At 39.6% G+C, this 15,782-nt stretch overlaps 1 pseudogene; it reads left to right on the top strand.

Moving 5' to 3' along the window:
• Window positions 1–4,306: 4,306 nt before the first annotated feature.
• On the top strand, window positions 4,307–5,418 carry LOC143645197 (homeobox protein Mohawk pseudogene; annotated as a pseudogene).
• Window positions 5,419–15,782: the final 10,364 nt, after the last annotated feature.

The following is a 15,782-nucleotide window of genomic DNA, read 5'->3' as shown; positions in this document are numbered from 1 at the left end:
CATGGAAGCAAGAGCAATGGACTGCTGCCGGCCACCCCTTAAAAGAAAAAGAAATGTGGGAAGACATCAGGACTATCTGTCATAAGCGAAGGGTAATTATGGTTCATGTCTCTATCAATAATACTGATTCTTTACCTGGCAATATTGAAGCAGATGCTTTAGGACAATTTCACTCTAAAGCCAACATCACATGAGGCTGCTGATTGGTTGCACAGAAAGATAGGACAAAAAGGGTACCAGACTCTTTGGAGACTGGCCCAATTCCAGCTGCCCATCACCAGACAATAATGGAGAGAAGTTATGGATGGCTGCCCCTCTTGTTCGCTGTGAAGCCCAAGGGTGCTTTGTCATCAACTCAGTCACATTGACTGCAAGCAGATTCTGGTCACCAGGTGGTAGGTAGATTATATTGGGTCCCTTCCCTTATCAGGAGGTACAAAATTTTACAGATGTAGATATAGCCACTGGGCTCTTGCTGGCCTTTCCAGTAAGGAAAGCTATACAAAGAGCTACAATATATAGCTTAGGAAAGCTAAGTGCATTCTTCAGGGTCCCCGCACATGTGGCCCTTGATAGAGGGGCCCCCTTTACTGGGCAACAAACCTAAGTCTCAGCTACTGAACATGACATATTATGGGCATTTTATTTGTCTTACAACCCCATAGCAGCAGGTTAATTAAAAGAAGGAATAGGCTTTTAAAGGAGCAGCTAAAAGATAATAAGCAATATCTGCAGCAGTGAACACGCCAGTTGTATCCATTCCTTACCAACCTTGGTTCACAGCCCTGAGCAGCTGTTCCCACTCCTGTTAAACTGGTAACAGTGGGACCTTTGCAAGTGCTGCAAATTCACAAAAAGGACCAGCAATGCTGCAGCCACAATGAGGTAATCAAAGTAACTTGCTCTTGCCTGCTCCTCAAGTATTACATATTGGGGAAAATAAAGTTAATTGGCCATGGTCTGGGGGGTGTAGCCACATTGATTGGGAATCCTAAGCCCATGAGATATAGGAGTCACCCAAAATTTCAACCCCCATACCTCAAGGGACAGTATGTATGGCTCTCTGGGCTCTTATTATGCCCAGACTAACTCTGCATTTGACTCTAAAAAGCTCCCTGCCATTTCAGGGGGGAAAGGTGAGGAGTCTGTCTACTAATAGAAATTTAGCTTGTATTCTTTATGCCCTCAGTGTTGTAGTGAATACCTTTCTGCAAGATGCTTCTGCAGTATCCTACATGCACAATAAATCTCAGTGCTGAGTGTGCACTGAGCTGCCACTCTGGGTACCACTGGCCTGCCTGAGTACGGACACTCTGGCATTACAAGAAATGAGTGGGTGACAGTTCCTTCCCCAAGGTTAGGGACCTTAGTCTTAGTCCATGGGTAAGACTTTGTTTTTCCCGTTGCTCCCTGTATGGGGATTTTTTCCTTAGATATGGGCCCTTCTGCCTTCTGGAGGACGGAGAAGGTCTCTGCAGTATCCACAAGAAATTTTATAGGCTTGCCCCCCAATTTCTTAGGTGAACCTGGGCTCCCGGGAGCTCAATGGAATAGAGCCCCGGCCCCATCAATTCACCTCTTGAACTAGAATGAGGGCCAGTTTCAGTCCTTTAAGTTCTCTTTTAGGGCATTCATTTTTCCAATGTCTGTTTTTTTCGCAGTAGGCACATTGGTTTGCACCTAGGCCCAACCTTTTTTCCTTGGTTTCCCCTTCTTTTTTCAATGGTTTTCCATTTACTTTTTTGTTTTTCCTGTTCAGCCATGGTGGATACTAAAATTTTGGCTATTGTTTGGACTGCATGGTCCCAGGGTCATCTCTGTTATTAAAAGTCTTTTGGGCAACCTCTATCAGTTCAGACAGCACTTTACTTTTAAATCCTTCTAATTTCTGTAATTTTTTTCTTATATTTGGGGCCAACTGGTTGACAAATGCTGTATTTATGGCTCGCCTATTTTTGGGCACCTCTGGATTTATGGGGCGTACAAGCACTCAAGGAAAGCGGCCAGAGATTCGTCTTGCTTTTGTATGGTTTCGCTTACCTGAGACAAGTTGGCTGGCTTCTTGGCCACCACTTGTATTCCCTGGAGCAGAGTCTGGCGATACCAATTGAGAGTCTCCTTATCTTTATCAGTGCTGGGGTCCCAGCCGGGATGGATGGAGGGGAACACAGCCTCTAATCAGGTTGATTTAGTAGTAGGTTGTTCATCAGGTCCAAGAATTAACTTCCTCGCCTCTCTCCTGATTCGGTCTCATTCCTTGGAGGTGAAGAGGGCCTGGAGCTGTTGGCAGTCATCCCAGGTGGGCTGGTGTGTAAAAAAGACAGTCTCCAAGAGGGAGATGAGCCCTTGGGGCTTTTCAGAGGAAGAGGGGTTCTGGTTTTTCCAATCATATAGAGTGCTAGAGGAAAAGGGGATACAGACCATGAAAGGTGGGCAGTCGTCCCCTGGGGCAGGGCCAACCTGGCTCAAGGTTAAAATTGGAGTTCTGGAAGAATCCGGTGACTGTGCACCAGAAGAAGGGTGGTAAGCAGAGCCACTTCTGGTATGGGGGGTACTAAAGGTCACCTCTCGGCTATCACAAAGGCTGGTTGCTGCCTCTTGGCCGTTTTCCCCCTCTGGTCTTAGAGGTGGCAGGAGGGGTGTTGGGTATGGGGGAGGGTCCATCAAGAGCAGATCCTCTGATGGTCCTGTCAATACTGGGATCCCATTAGTCCTTTCTTTTTGAGAGGTTTTTATTAAGAGGGCCATTTTGGCTCTGGGGAGTTCTTTCTTTTTGGGACTCCAGGCAAGACCATAACCATTTGGGTTTTTCTGTTAAAATTTCAATCCAAATTAGTATATAGGGGATTTGGTCAGGGTGGCATGGATTACCAAAAATTGTTCTTTGGTCTTTATAAGCCACAGATAGATCTGTGGTTCCCTCAGGAGGCCACCCAGAACCAAAATTGACCACTCCCATGAGCAGAATTTTTTCAAGTTGAAGGCGTTGGCAGGGGCCTCATAGTCTCCAGCCTTCCACTGAAATTCCTGGAAATTTTTCAAAAAACATTGAAGGGAAGTACAGACAGATGAGCTTGACAGACCCATGGCAAATGACAAGAACAATACAGAATGTGACAGAGCAACACAGAATATGACGAGACCGACAGATGAGAGAAGGGACAAACTAAACCAAGATGCACAAAAGCCTTATCCTTAATTGATTCCTAACCAGAAGCCCCGGGCAACGTCTTGCTCCAGGACCTGACCTTGGAAGTAATGCTGCGTCCACCCTTCCAGAGGTCCCTGACCTGAATTCAGTAACAGACCTGTACTCACCGGTGAGGTTCCCAGAAACAGATGACTCCACCAGATTTTGGATAATTTCGAAGGGCCCTGTAGAACCGTCCTGGTTCCTGGTCCTTGCCTGGGGCAGAGAAACGTCTCTCCGAGGCCTTCCCCTAGGCCAGACCTTAGTACCAGGGGTGATCCCCAGGACCTGTGGTCACCAAATGTCCCGTTAGGGATGATCTTGCTGGGGTCTCCAAATGTCGTGGGGTGCACTGAAAGAGAGACCACATAATTCAAAACTGCAAGCCAATTTGGAGTCTTTATTAGCCCGCCAGCAACTGCCTCGGAAACTTCCAAGAAGGAAGATTCAGAGAGCAGCCCCCAGAGGTTTTCAAGGTGTGCTTATAAAGGCTAAAATCATGCTGTGGTTTTGCAGTCGCTAGCAAGCAAGTGTATCATAGAAGCAGAAAAGCGCCATTAGCTGTTGCCAAAACACATCCCGTTCTCTCAGTTTCCTAACATTGGTTATTGTTTAACTCTTGGGGACATTCCGCCCCAATGTTGTGGGGACTTTCCCTGCTTGGGTCTGATTGATTGCTCCTGGCCCTCCACACTTATCACCTGCTAACAAAAATGGTATGTTTTAATCTCATGTTGTTTATGGGCAAGTGATTGTGAAATATATTAATCACACCATGTAGTTTTACAATACAATTTTCACATGTTTATAAACAAAATTTGAGTTTTTAAACCACCGACACTATAAAAGCAAGCTTATGTAACAAAAATTGTAGGCTAAATAACATGTCATCAATAGAACTGCTATATCTTGGAAGATGATTTTTGAGATTTGGTAAGGTTTGTCCATGAGATATTTTCACTGAAACTGAACCAAAACTATGTCAAACAGATTAAGAAATCACTTTTCCTAAAATGATATTTATTGAAAATGTACAATTTGTCAGGTACTAAATGCTTCAAAAATACCAGATATATTATTTCAAAATCATAATCAAAATTATGGGATGGTGTGAGTATGCTGCAGCCCGCGGGGGAACTGGCGTTCGGGATGGGAGCGCCCAGCCCAGACACAAGAAAGCCAGCCCAGAGCCAAGTCGGGCGGGGCTCCTTGCGCACCGCCCCGAGGCGGTGTGGCGACACCGGCACCCCTTGCCCGCACACCCCAGGAACATCATCGTGTCTGCTTCGGAAGGGCTTGGTGAGCACGGCTGCACCCCAAGCGGAGCTGGGCGGCCTGCCCTGAGGGGGGCATCGCCGATGGCCCACCCCTCAAGAACAGCCTCTGCCTGAGACCCCCGAGAGCTGGGGCCCGGCAGCAAGGCAGCAAGATGTGGCACAAGCCACAGTCCCTGCAGGACGTGGCCTGGCCCCCAAGCAATGGCTGCACAAGCACCCGGACAACCCGAACCCAGCTGAAAAGATGCCCTTGGCCCTTGGATTGCAGAGGACGCTAGTGCAGGCATCAGACTTGTTTGCTAAGCAGCAGCCAGATTTAAGCTGGGCTTTAAGGATAAACTTGTACCACAAGTATGTTCAAGGAAACGCTGAGACGCTCAGCATAAGCAGTGACGATTCATGTTCTGAAGACACCGAGAATCCTCCAAGAAACCACGTGAACGAAGGAGGCTATGACAAGCCAGTTCACCATTCTGTGATGAAAAGTGAGAGTTCGGTGATAAAAACTGGTGTGAGACCAGAGTCAGGTGCAACAAGGACGACGTGTCACCCCTGAAATAAAAGAGCAGCGTTACCTTAATGACTCTTTGAGACATGCCCGGGCCACAGACGCTGCCACGACAGAGAAGTCAGGCAAAGGAACCATTTGGGTTCACTCAGCTCCAATGAATTGGTGTCTCCATCGTCGTCCTCGGAAACTGAAGGCAACGGTGTCTATCATTCAGACACTCGGGGAAATGGATCGGTAAGGGTGACAGTGCACTAAAAGAAGGGGGCCAAGCGGACTGAAGGTACTGGAAGGAAAGTGATGTGGTGATGGCCTTAATAAGCCCTGCTCAGGGAAAGGACAAGGACGAACTGCAGGGGCCACAGTGCATCATACAGAAGTCTTCGCACATAGCTGAAGTCGAGACGGTGAAAGTGACACCAGTGCCGCGTTCTGACAGCTAGTTGCTCTGTTGATCAAATGGATATTCTCCGTGCTGGTGTTTTGCATAAATCCTCACCCTCAGAACCAAAGCATGAAAGAAACTGGCAGCTTTTCCAACGTGGTCAGAAAACCAGTTGACCTTTCCCATGCAATTTTTTATTTTTAATTAACCTAAATAAATTTAATTGCTTCTATTAAAAAATCGTATGTTATTTTTAAAAAAACTCATTTTACTAGACAATGTTAACTTATTTTATGTGACTCAAACTATGCATAAAATGTGTGCATTGTCATTCCAGTAAGTGCTTTGCTTCCCTCAAAATACACTATAACGTGGGCTTAGCCAAATCGCTTTGTCTCAAAAGGACAATGCCTTAATGCTCATTTGTCTGTGTCATCCCATATGGACTAAAACATTCCAGGCCTGAAACTGTAATTGTTGAAAACCCTGGAAATGTATTTTCATATGTTAAAACTTGGAAATGTTTTCAACCCCAGTGAAATGTCCCTATAAAAAATTCTGCTATAATTTAAATTGTTCAGTGTGCGATCCGAAGCCACAGCGCGGTACGCATCTGCTTGCCTGCGTAATTGGTAGGTCCCAAACTTCTAGAATGAAAGATGTGGTGATACACATATGTGCAGCTTTAAGAAATGATTTCTTCCGACAAATTTTAAATAGCCAGGGATGCATCATTGTCAGAAAAACGTTTTCAAGCACTGCTGGATAACCAGTAATGCCCTATGGGGTTAATTTAGACTTATTCTTGAGTTTTGCTGTTTTTTTTTTTTTTTATTAATTAACGAAAAAAAAGAAATTAACCCAACATTTAGAAATCATTCCATTCTACATATGCAATCAGTAATTCTTATCATCACATAGATGCATGATCATCATTTCTTAGGACATTTGCATTGGTTTAGAAGAACTAGCAACACAACAGAAAAAGATAAAGAATGTTAATATAGAGAAAAAAGTAATAATAATAGTAAAAAAAAAATAAAACGTATAGCTCAGACGCAGCTTCATTCAGTGTTTTAACAGGATTACTTTACAATTAGGTATTATTGTGCTGTCCATTTTTGAGTTTTTGTATCTAGTCCTGTTGCACAGTCTGTATCCCTTCAGCTCCAATTACCCATTATCTTACCCTGTTTCTAACTCCTGCTGGACTCTGTTACCAATGACATATTCCAAGTTTATTCTCGAATGTCGGTTCACACCAGTGGGACCATACAGTATTTGTCCTTTAGTTTTTGGCTAGACTCACTCAGCATAATGTTCTCTAGGTCCATCCATGTTATTACATGCTTCATAAGTTTATTCTGTCTTAAAGCTCCATATTATTCCATCATATGTATATACCACAGTTTGTTTAGCCACTCATCTGTTGATGGACATTTTGGCTGTTTCCATCTCTTTGCAATTGTAAAAACCGCTGCTATGAACATTGGTGTGCAAATGTCCGTTTGTGTCTTTGCCCTTAAGTCCTTTGAGTAGATACCCAGCAATGGTATTGCTGGATCATATGGCAATTCTATATTCAGCTTTTTGAGGAACCGCCAAACTGCCTTCCACAGTGGTTGCACCATTTTACATTCCCACCAACAGTGGATAAGTGTGCCTCTTTCTCCGCATCCTCTCCAGCACTTGTCATTTTCTGTTTTGTTGATAATGGCCATTCTGGTGGGTGTGAGATGATATCTCATTGTGGTTTTGATTTGCATTTCTCTAATGGCCAGGGACATTGAGCATCTCTTCATGTGCCTCTTGGCCATCCGTATTTCCTCTTCTGAGAGGTGTCTGTTCAAGTCTTTTTCCCATTTTGTAATTGGGTTGGCTGTCTTTTTGTTGTTGAGATGAACAATCTCTTTATAAATTCTGGATACTAGACCTTTATCTGATATATCATTTCCAAATATTGTCTCCCATTGTGAAGGCTGTCTTTCTACTTTCTTGATGAAGTTCTTTGATGCACAAAAGCGTTTAATTTTGAGGAGTTCCCATTTATTTATTTCCTTCTTCAGTGCTCTTGCTTTAGGTTTAAGGTCCATAAAACCGCCTCCAGTTGTAAGATCCATAAGATATCTCCCAACATTTTCCTCTAACTGTTTTATGGTCTTAGACCTAATGTTTAGATCTTTGATCCATTTTGAGTTAACTTTTGTATAGGGTGTGAGAGATGGGTCTTCTTTCATTCTTTTGCATATGGATATCCAGTTCTCTAGGCACCATTTATTGAAGAGACTGCTCTGTCCCAGGTGAGTTGGCTTGACTGCCTTATCAAAGATCAAATGTCCATAGATGAGAGGGTCTATATCTGAGCACTCTATTCGATTCCATTGGTCGATACATCTATCTTTATGCCAATACCATGCTGTTTTGACCACTGTGGCTTCATAATATGCCTTAAAGTCCGGCAGCGCGAGACCTCCAGCTTCGTTTTTTTTCCTCAAGATGTTTTTAGCAATTCGGGGCACCCTGCCCTTCCAGATAAATTTGCTTATTGGTTTTTCTATTTCTGAAAAATAAGTTGTTGGGATTTTGATTGGTATTGCATTGAATCTGTAAATCAATTTAGGTAGGATTGACATCTTAACTATATTTAGTCTTCCAATCCATGAACACGGTATGCCCTTCCATCTATTTAGGTCTTCTGTGATTTCTTTTAGCAGGTTTTTGTAGTTTTCTTTATATAGGTTTTTTGTCTCTTTAGTTAAATTTATTCCTAGGTATTTTATTCTTTTAGTTGCAATTGTAAATGGGATTCGTTTCTTGATTTCCCCCTCAGCTTGTTCATTACTAGTGTATAGAAATGCTACAGATTTTTGAATGTTGATTTTGTAACCTGCTACTTTGCTGTACTCATTTATTAGCTCTAGTAGTTTTGTTGTGGATTTTTCCAGGTTTTCGATGTATAGTATCATATCGTCTGCAAACAGTGATAGTTTTACTTCTTCCTTTCCAATTTTGATGCCTTGTATTTCTTTTTCTTGTCTAATTGCTCTGGCTAGAACCTCCAACACAATGTTGAATAATAGTGGTGATAGTGGACATCCTTGTCTTGTTCCTGATCTTAGGGGGAAAGTTTTCAACTTTTCCCCATTGAGGATGATATTAGCTGTGGGTTTTTCATATATTCCCTCTATCATTTTAAGGAAGTTCCCTTGTATTTCTATCCTTTGAAGTGTTTTCAACAGGAAAGGATGTTGAATCTTGTCAAATGCCTTCTCTGCATCAATTGAAATGATCATGTGATTTTTCTGCTTTGATTTGTTGATATGGTGTATTACATTAATTGATTTTCTTATGTTGAACCATCCTTGCATACCTGGGATGAATCCTACTTGGTCATGATGTATAATTCTTTTAATGTGTTGTTGGATACGATTTGCTAGAATTTTATTCAGGATTTTTGCATCAATGTTCATTACAGAGATTGGTCTGTAGTTTTCTTTTTTGTAATATCTTTGCCTGGTTTTGGTATGAGGGTGATGTTGGCTTCATAGAATGAATTAGGTAGTTTTCCCTCCACTTCGATTTTTTTGAAGTGTTTGAGGAGAGTTGGCACTAATTCTTTCTGGAATGTTTGATAGAATTCACATGTGAAGCCGTCTGGTCCTGGACTTTTCTTTTTAGGAAGATTTTGAATGACTGATTCAATGTCTTTACTTGTGATTGGTTTGTTGAGGTCATCTATTTCTTCTTGAGTCAAAGTTGGTTGTTCATGTCTTTCCAGGAACCCGTCCATTTCATCTACATTGTTGTATTTATTAGCGTAAAGTTGTTCATAGTATCCTGTTATTACCTCCTTTATTTCTGTGAGGTCAGTAGTTATGTCTCCTCTTCCATTTCTGATCTTATTTGTTTGCATCATCTCTCTTCTTCTTTTTGTCAATCTTGCTAAGGGCCCATCAATCTTATTGATTTTCTCATAGAACCAACTTCTGGTCTTATTGATTTTCTCTATTGTTTTCATGTTTTCAATTATATTTATTTCTGCTCTGATCTTTGTTATTTCTTTCCTTTTGCTTGCTTTGGGATTAGTTTGCTGTAATTTCTCCAGTTCTTCCAAGTGGACAGTTAATTCCCGAATTTTTGCCTTTTCTTCTTTTCTGATATAGGCATTCACTGCCTTTGCAGCATCCCATAAGTTTTGATATGTTGTGTTTTCATTTTCATTCACCTCGAGGTATTTACTAATTTCTCTTGCAATTTCTTCTTTGACACACTCGTTGTTTAAGAGTGTGTTGTTGAGCCTCCACATATTAGATACTTCTCATATTAGATACTTTAATAAATTGTTTTTGTTTTGATGTATTTCAGTTAGATGAATGAATTCTGGTTGTTTCTTTATGTGAATTAGTCATGGTTCATTTGTGCCATATTTTGAAAGAAAAACAACAAATTTGTCTGTTTTATAAACCACAGATGACAAGTCAATGTGGGACAGTTGTTCATGAGATTTTTTTTTTTCTGAGTACCAAAGCTTGGAATTTGGCTTATAAGCAGGTCAAGCTGACATATAAAATGTCAGATTTTACATTTAGCACATTCTTGACAATATTTCCAAGTTAACTTTCATTTATTTTTTTTCTTTTGCTGCTTTAACATTTTCAAGAATTAAAATCTACCGCTACCAACTCCCCATCCTTTACAAAAATATTGAACAATGGAGCCAGTAGCTGAGCGTTTAACTCATGATTTATATTGTAGAGAAATAGAATTACCTCTCTTCTTTGTTTTGCCATATGTAATTATTTTAATAAAACTAATAACTACTAGGAGTTCCTGGCAGATTTAAAATAAAAGTTAATTTCTAGACCTCAAAGAAATTATTGGATGGATATAATTATCTCATTTTATAGATGAGGAATATGAGCTATGCAAACAGTGACTGGATGAGTCTCAAATCATTCCATTTTAATAATAACATTAAGAGACCTGTGCATTTGGGGTGGGATGAAGTGGGCAAGGATAACAGTAGCAACAGCAACAAAAGGTAAAACCAGAACACAGGCTTGAAAATCTGGAGAAATAAAATTCAACAAATAAAGTTTATTTAAGGCACCTCTTCCAATTCATTTTATGTCATTTTCCCCATTACAAGCTCAAGAAGTTATGTGTAATCATAACAAATTATAACCCTGAAGGCTAAGATCATAACTGAATTAAACCAGCAGGAAAAATTTCTGGGAAATTTAAAAATAATTTTAAAGTAGATGCTGATAGAAGAAAATCTCTCTTGGTATTCAAATTGGGCAGTGGGATAATAGGGAAAGGAAAGCGAGGGGAAAGGATTCTCTTTTCCAAATTCCATCTCCTGCCCTATAGACCAAGCGTTGTGAGGCAGACCACTGTGGGCTTGGTGAAAAAAGATCCAGCCCTTACATCAGCCCCAAATGGTTTGATTAGATATAGAACACAAGTTCTGTATGCAATGACACTCACATTCAAACTTCAATTTACTTGAACTGCATTTCCTTTCAAACTATAAAAGCTATTAATGTCCCCCAAAGGGAGGTAGAGGAAGCAAATGATGAAGTAATAAAAAGAAAAGTGAAGATCATCTTGCTCCTGTAGAACCTTCAGAACTATTGGGCCAACCACTTTTGACAGATTATATATGTAGATGTGGACAGATAAAAAAAATGGAACAAATAGCAAAAAAAAAAAAAAACAGTGCAGAGAGCACTGCGAGCACGTCATATGTCAAACATCTGTTAACATTTGTGCTTTTTTAATAGAACTAGCAAAATTCAGACAAAAATATAACTGAAATCTTATCTCACTCTTTCAATGATTGCTGATTGCTAGAATTTGTCTTCTTCTAACAGGGTAAAGGTCACGTCTTTTCAGTAGGACTGCACATATGAGATGAGCTATTATCACCAAATCCCCTGACCAAGTATAGGACTTTTAACTGGCTTGCCCAAAGCCATTAGAGTTTAATTCAGAATCAAATCCAGGTTTTCTTATTTTCAGACCTGTTGCTCTAAAACAGGATTTTGTAGAGTGATTGGAGAGAGAAAATTACCTTTCTCAAATGCCCTGAAATCCTCTTGATGTCATTGAGGACATCTATTTCCCTTATATGTGCTGCTCTGTCTACTTTTTGAGAATCAGCTTTGTTAGGCTCTCCATTTATTCCCTCTCTGAGGAAATATCTCCACTCTCATGACATCAAATATAAATAATATTGATATAATTTTCCAACCATTAATTTTATAATATAAACTATGTCATGATTGTTGAATCTTTCTTCTAAATGCATGCTGTATATTTCTCCCATAAATTTCCATAGACATTTTTAAATTTACCATACTCCAAACTTAACCCACCACTTCAACCTCTGGCTTCTGCCAAAATCCTGTTACATCTGTGAATTCTCTCTTTTGTATCATAGTACTCTCATTCACCACATTATCCAATCTGGTATCTTTGCAATCTTCTCTGATATTCCTTCAATTTATTTTGAGCATAATTCCTTATTTGACAAGAATTTCTCAGTTGTTATTCCATTCAGATCTCCTCAGGGTGTCTATTATCAGTGATCTGTCCTCAAACAGGAGCTCCCATTTTTAATCCAGAAATTTTTCTAGTGTCAGACATTCCCTGTTATTACTATTTGCACTGCTTCAAAGACACCAGGAGACCTCCACCTTTTTATTTGCTTTGCTGGCTGTATATTTCAAATTTAATGTGTCATATAGCATAATTTTGAAGACATTTTAATTCACTTCTTAATAATCTTCAACATCTTCCCACTACTTTGAGGGTGGGGTTCAAATTCCTTGGCACGGTATTCAAGAAAGTAAAATTTACATCTACTTTTCCTTTTCATTTTATTTCTTTCCATTTCCTAAGCACCCGAAAGTATGCAGTTTGGTTGATAAATTATACACTCACTGTATTTTGGCATGTCTTGCTTAAACAGAGCTGGACTACTAGCCAATCCCAAAGCAGTGTATACATTGACTTTGCTCAGTGTCTTGCCTCTTTTTGTAAGTCCTGCTGCTATATTCTCTGGATGAGTCTTCTTCAAAAGGGGTAGAAGGTCACATTTTTTCAGGACGACTGCATATTCGAGATGGGCTATTATCACTAAATCCCCTGACCAATATTGGACTTTTAACTGGCTTGCCCAAAGCCATTAGAGTTTAATTCAAAATCAAATACAGGTTTTCTATTTTCATACCTGTTCCTCTAAACCAAATCCATTGTAAAAGCAATTAATTACAGAAGTTGAAGACTGACAAGCTATGGGAAAAGTGATTTATCGTCTTGTTTATATGCTTTACTTATTTATGTCTATACTTGATTGTTTATTCTCTCTGGAAGGACATGAAGTTACATTTTTCAAACTTGGGATGTCTGTAACTCCTGCTTCTTAGAATTCTCCCTCACCCAACATTCCAGTCATCTGAAGGACCTTCCATGGAAAGAACAATGTAATTGGATGGCATTATTCACACCTTCTCTTTCAAAGTGGAGCACATATGGTTATAAAAATTACCATTCATACATGCCAGGAAACTTTCCTGTCCTTTTATTATTATTTTTTTTTTGCCTGTAATTATAGGGAAGTACGAGGGAGAAAGACTTTAGGAATGTATTGAAAGTAAAATAACAAGAAGTTGCAAAAAGAAAAGTACAACTCAAGGCCTTGCCTTGGACCTGTACTGAGACTTTTTGAATGAATGAGACCAACTGACACTCTGTACTAGGAAACAACACATCATTTCAAGACCTGCTGCATCATCCCACCACATGCCAATCACAATTTCTCCTCTGTCCTCGTGACAATAATTTCCATTACCCGATGCAGGTGTCCAGGCCTCCAGGACCACCTGGAGTCGATCCCATCACTGTTGCTTCTTCTGCTGTGTCCTCATCCCACACTGGACAGCCATTTGATGCAAACTGTGCAGGTCCCATGGTTGCCTCTGGCTGTTTAAACCAGGAAAGCGTCTCCTTTGGAACATCAATTGATGTCAATCCCAGAACATCCAAGATGAATGAGGTTCAGCTGGCAAGCTGGGAAAGTAGAGGTAACTTACCATTTCATTTACATTTTATGCTGTATATTCTTCTTCTTTATTGATAGCCTAGAACAGCATTTTTAGAGGAAGCTAAAAACAGCATTTTTAGAGGAAGCTGTGCATAGAGTAGAATCCTGTCAGGAACTTTCAACACCCCAGAGAGAATGTCAGTTGGCTGGAGAACAGAATTCAGAATAAAGTTCTAACTTCTCTGATACACTGTATTTCAGGTATACAGGTGCTAGCCCTGAACCTGTGTATCTCAAGGGTATGGGCTCTAAACATAAAGTCAGATTCCATTAAGCATGTCTCATTTGCCAGAGAATGTGCTTTTTGGTACTTAGCAGAACGCTTCTTTGTTCATTATTGTGCTAGTTCAAATTTACATTTCATGTAAATAATTAATTTTTATATGAGCTGTAATACCTATCCACATGCCTAGTGAAAACCAACAGTGGTACTGGTTTTGTCTATATTTAACAACTATTATTTAATGAATTCATGAATTTTATCACATTCTTACAATGACCTACCAATTCAATGTTACTTATCTAACCAAGATTCAGTATTTCCAGGAACTTTCCCAAGTAGACACACTGCACTGTTTGCACTGATAGAGGTGAGGCGTAACCCCATCTCTTTTAAGCCAAATCCAGTTCTCTCCTGGAAAGTTGCCTTTCTTCCTCTATTCTGCCTTCGTACTTTCTTCTTCTTTCATGATGATGATAATATGGGAGTCTGCGCTAGAATTATTTATTCATTTATCTTATCTTTTATCTGTGATATGTTTAGCATTTGGAGGAAATTTGCCACCTAAATATTTTACCCCATGGATGAGGATAGTACCTAGACTAAAAATAATCACAAAGTTGTGGTTGATTTGGCTGGCTATAAAATCTATAGCTGAAGTGAGGAAGGAAGAGGAAGTAGGGTAAGTTGAGTGATGGTCTTGGAGAGAGGAGAATGTACCTTTGCATCTTTCATTGATGTAAGGCTGCTAAGGAATATTATTATCTAATTCTGTCTCTGGCATGGTACCATACATTTTATTTTTTTTAATGAATAAGAGGAGAAGAATTGTCTTAATTATGAAGATTTTGAGAGCATTTAATTTCTTCCTTGCCACATGAGAACACAGCCATTACAAGTTCTCTCTCTCCTTTGAAAGTAGAATGATCATGACCTTCTTAATTTTTCCCATACTAAGAAATCATCCTCTGTAGGGCACTGATGCATGATCCTGCCATTACACAGACAGACTGCAGCAGTACCAGACTTTGTCATTCAATAAGCCTGGGATTGAAATCTAAAAAAGGCAGAAATTCCCCTTACCCACAATGTAGCTCCAGACAAGATGAAATGTGAAAGGTGCTCGTGCCAGAGAGAGGGTCTAGGAATATACGTGAGAATGGAGCTCTGGTTTTGCCGTATAGACCTTGGACCAGGATTGCTCAATCAACCTGAATTCCCAAAGGCAACAGTCATAATCACTTAAATTTGTAGGCGTCTGGAGTGTTTTTGGTGTGAAAGCGTGCTTAAGAAACACCAGAGAACATTCATGGAAAGCATGATACCAAGATGTATAAATTAAGAAGCAACAACAACAACTAATCAAAGCAAAAAAAAAGCTGCCTCAACCATAGTTGGCCCCTTAAAGAAGGAAAATGACAAAGAACATCTATGCCACAGAGACGCCATTCTATTATGACTTGACATTGGAAATTCTGGTCTAAGGCAATTAAACATAAAGGAAAGGTGTATATGCATGTGAGAGTACTAAGATTTTAGTTAAATATTATTCTGAATTTAAAGGAGTAAATGTTGATTGATAACAAAGACGAAAATAACAAAAATGATATTTTCAATAAGACATTCTTATGACACTCAGAAATGCCTGCTATTAAGATTTTGGTGTCTTATTTCCATATATATATAATGTTTCTGAAAACTGTGGTCATAATTCACAGGATATTTCATAAACAGTTTGATTACATTTAAAAGTATAACATAAACATTTCTCCCACCGAAAGCTCTTTTATAACATGAGCAAAATATTCTACTAGATGGCTATAACCTTTCCTTTAAATATTCCTCTAACTTAGGACTTGAAGTTTATTTTCAATAGATTGTATTATAACAAGATTATAATGAACACTAAAACATTTGTGATTAATTCCATAAAGAAATTTAAAGATACAGAAGTGTTTAATAAAAATACACTAATTTAAGGAGTGCAAGGATAATTCAGTGGTAGAATTCTTGCCTGCCATATAGGTGATCCGGGTTCAATTTCTGGTTCATGCACATCCCAAAAAACAAGCAAACAAGCGAAAACAAACAA

The sequence above is a fragment of the Tamandua tetradactyla genome, chromosome 8, assembly GCF_023851605.1.
Source record: "Tamandua tetradactyla isolate mTamTet1 chromosome 8, mTamTet1.pri, whole genome shotgun sequence".
NCBI lineage: Eukaryota > Metazoa > Chordata > Mammalia > Pilosa > Myrmecophagidae > Tamandua > Tamandua tetradactyla.
Note: the sequence above shows the minus strand (reverse complement) of the source record. Positions and strands in the feature narration are given on the sequence as shown.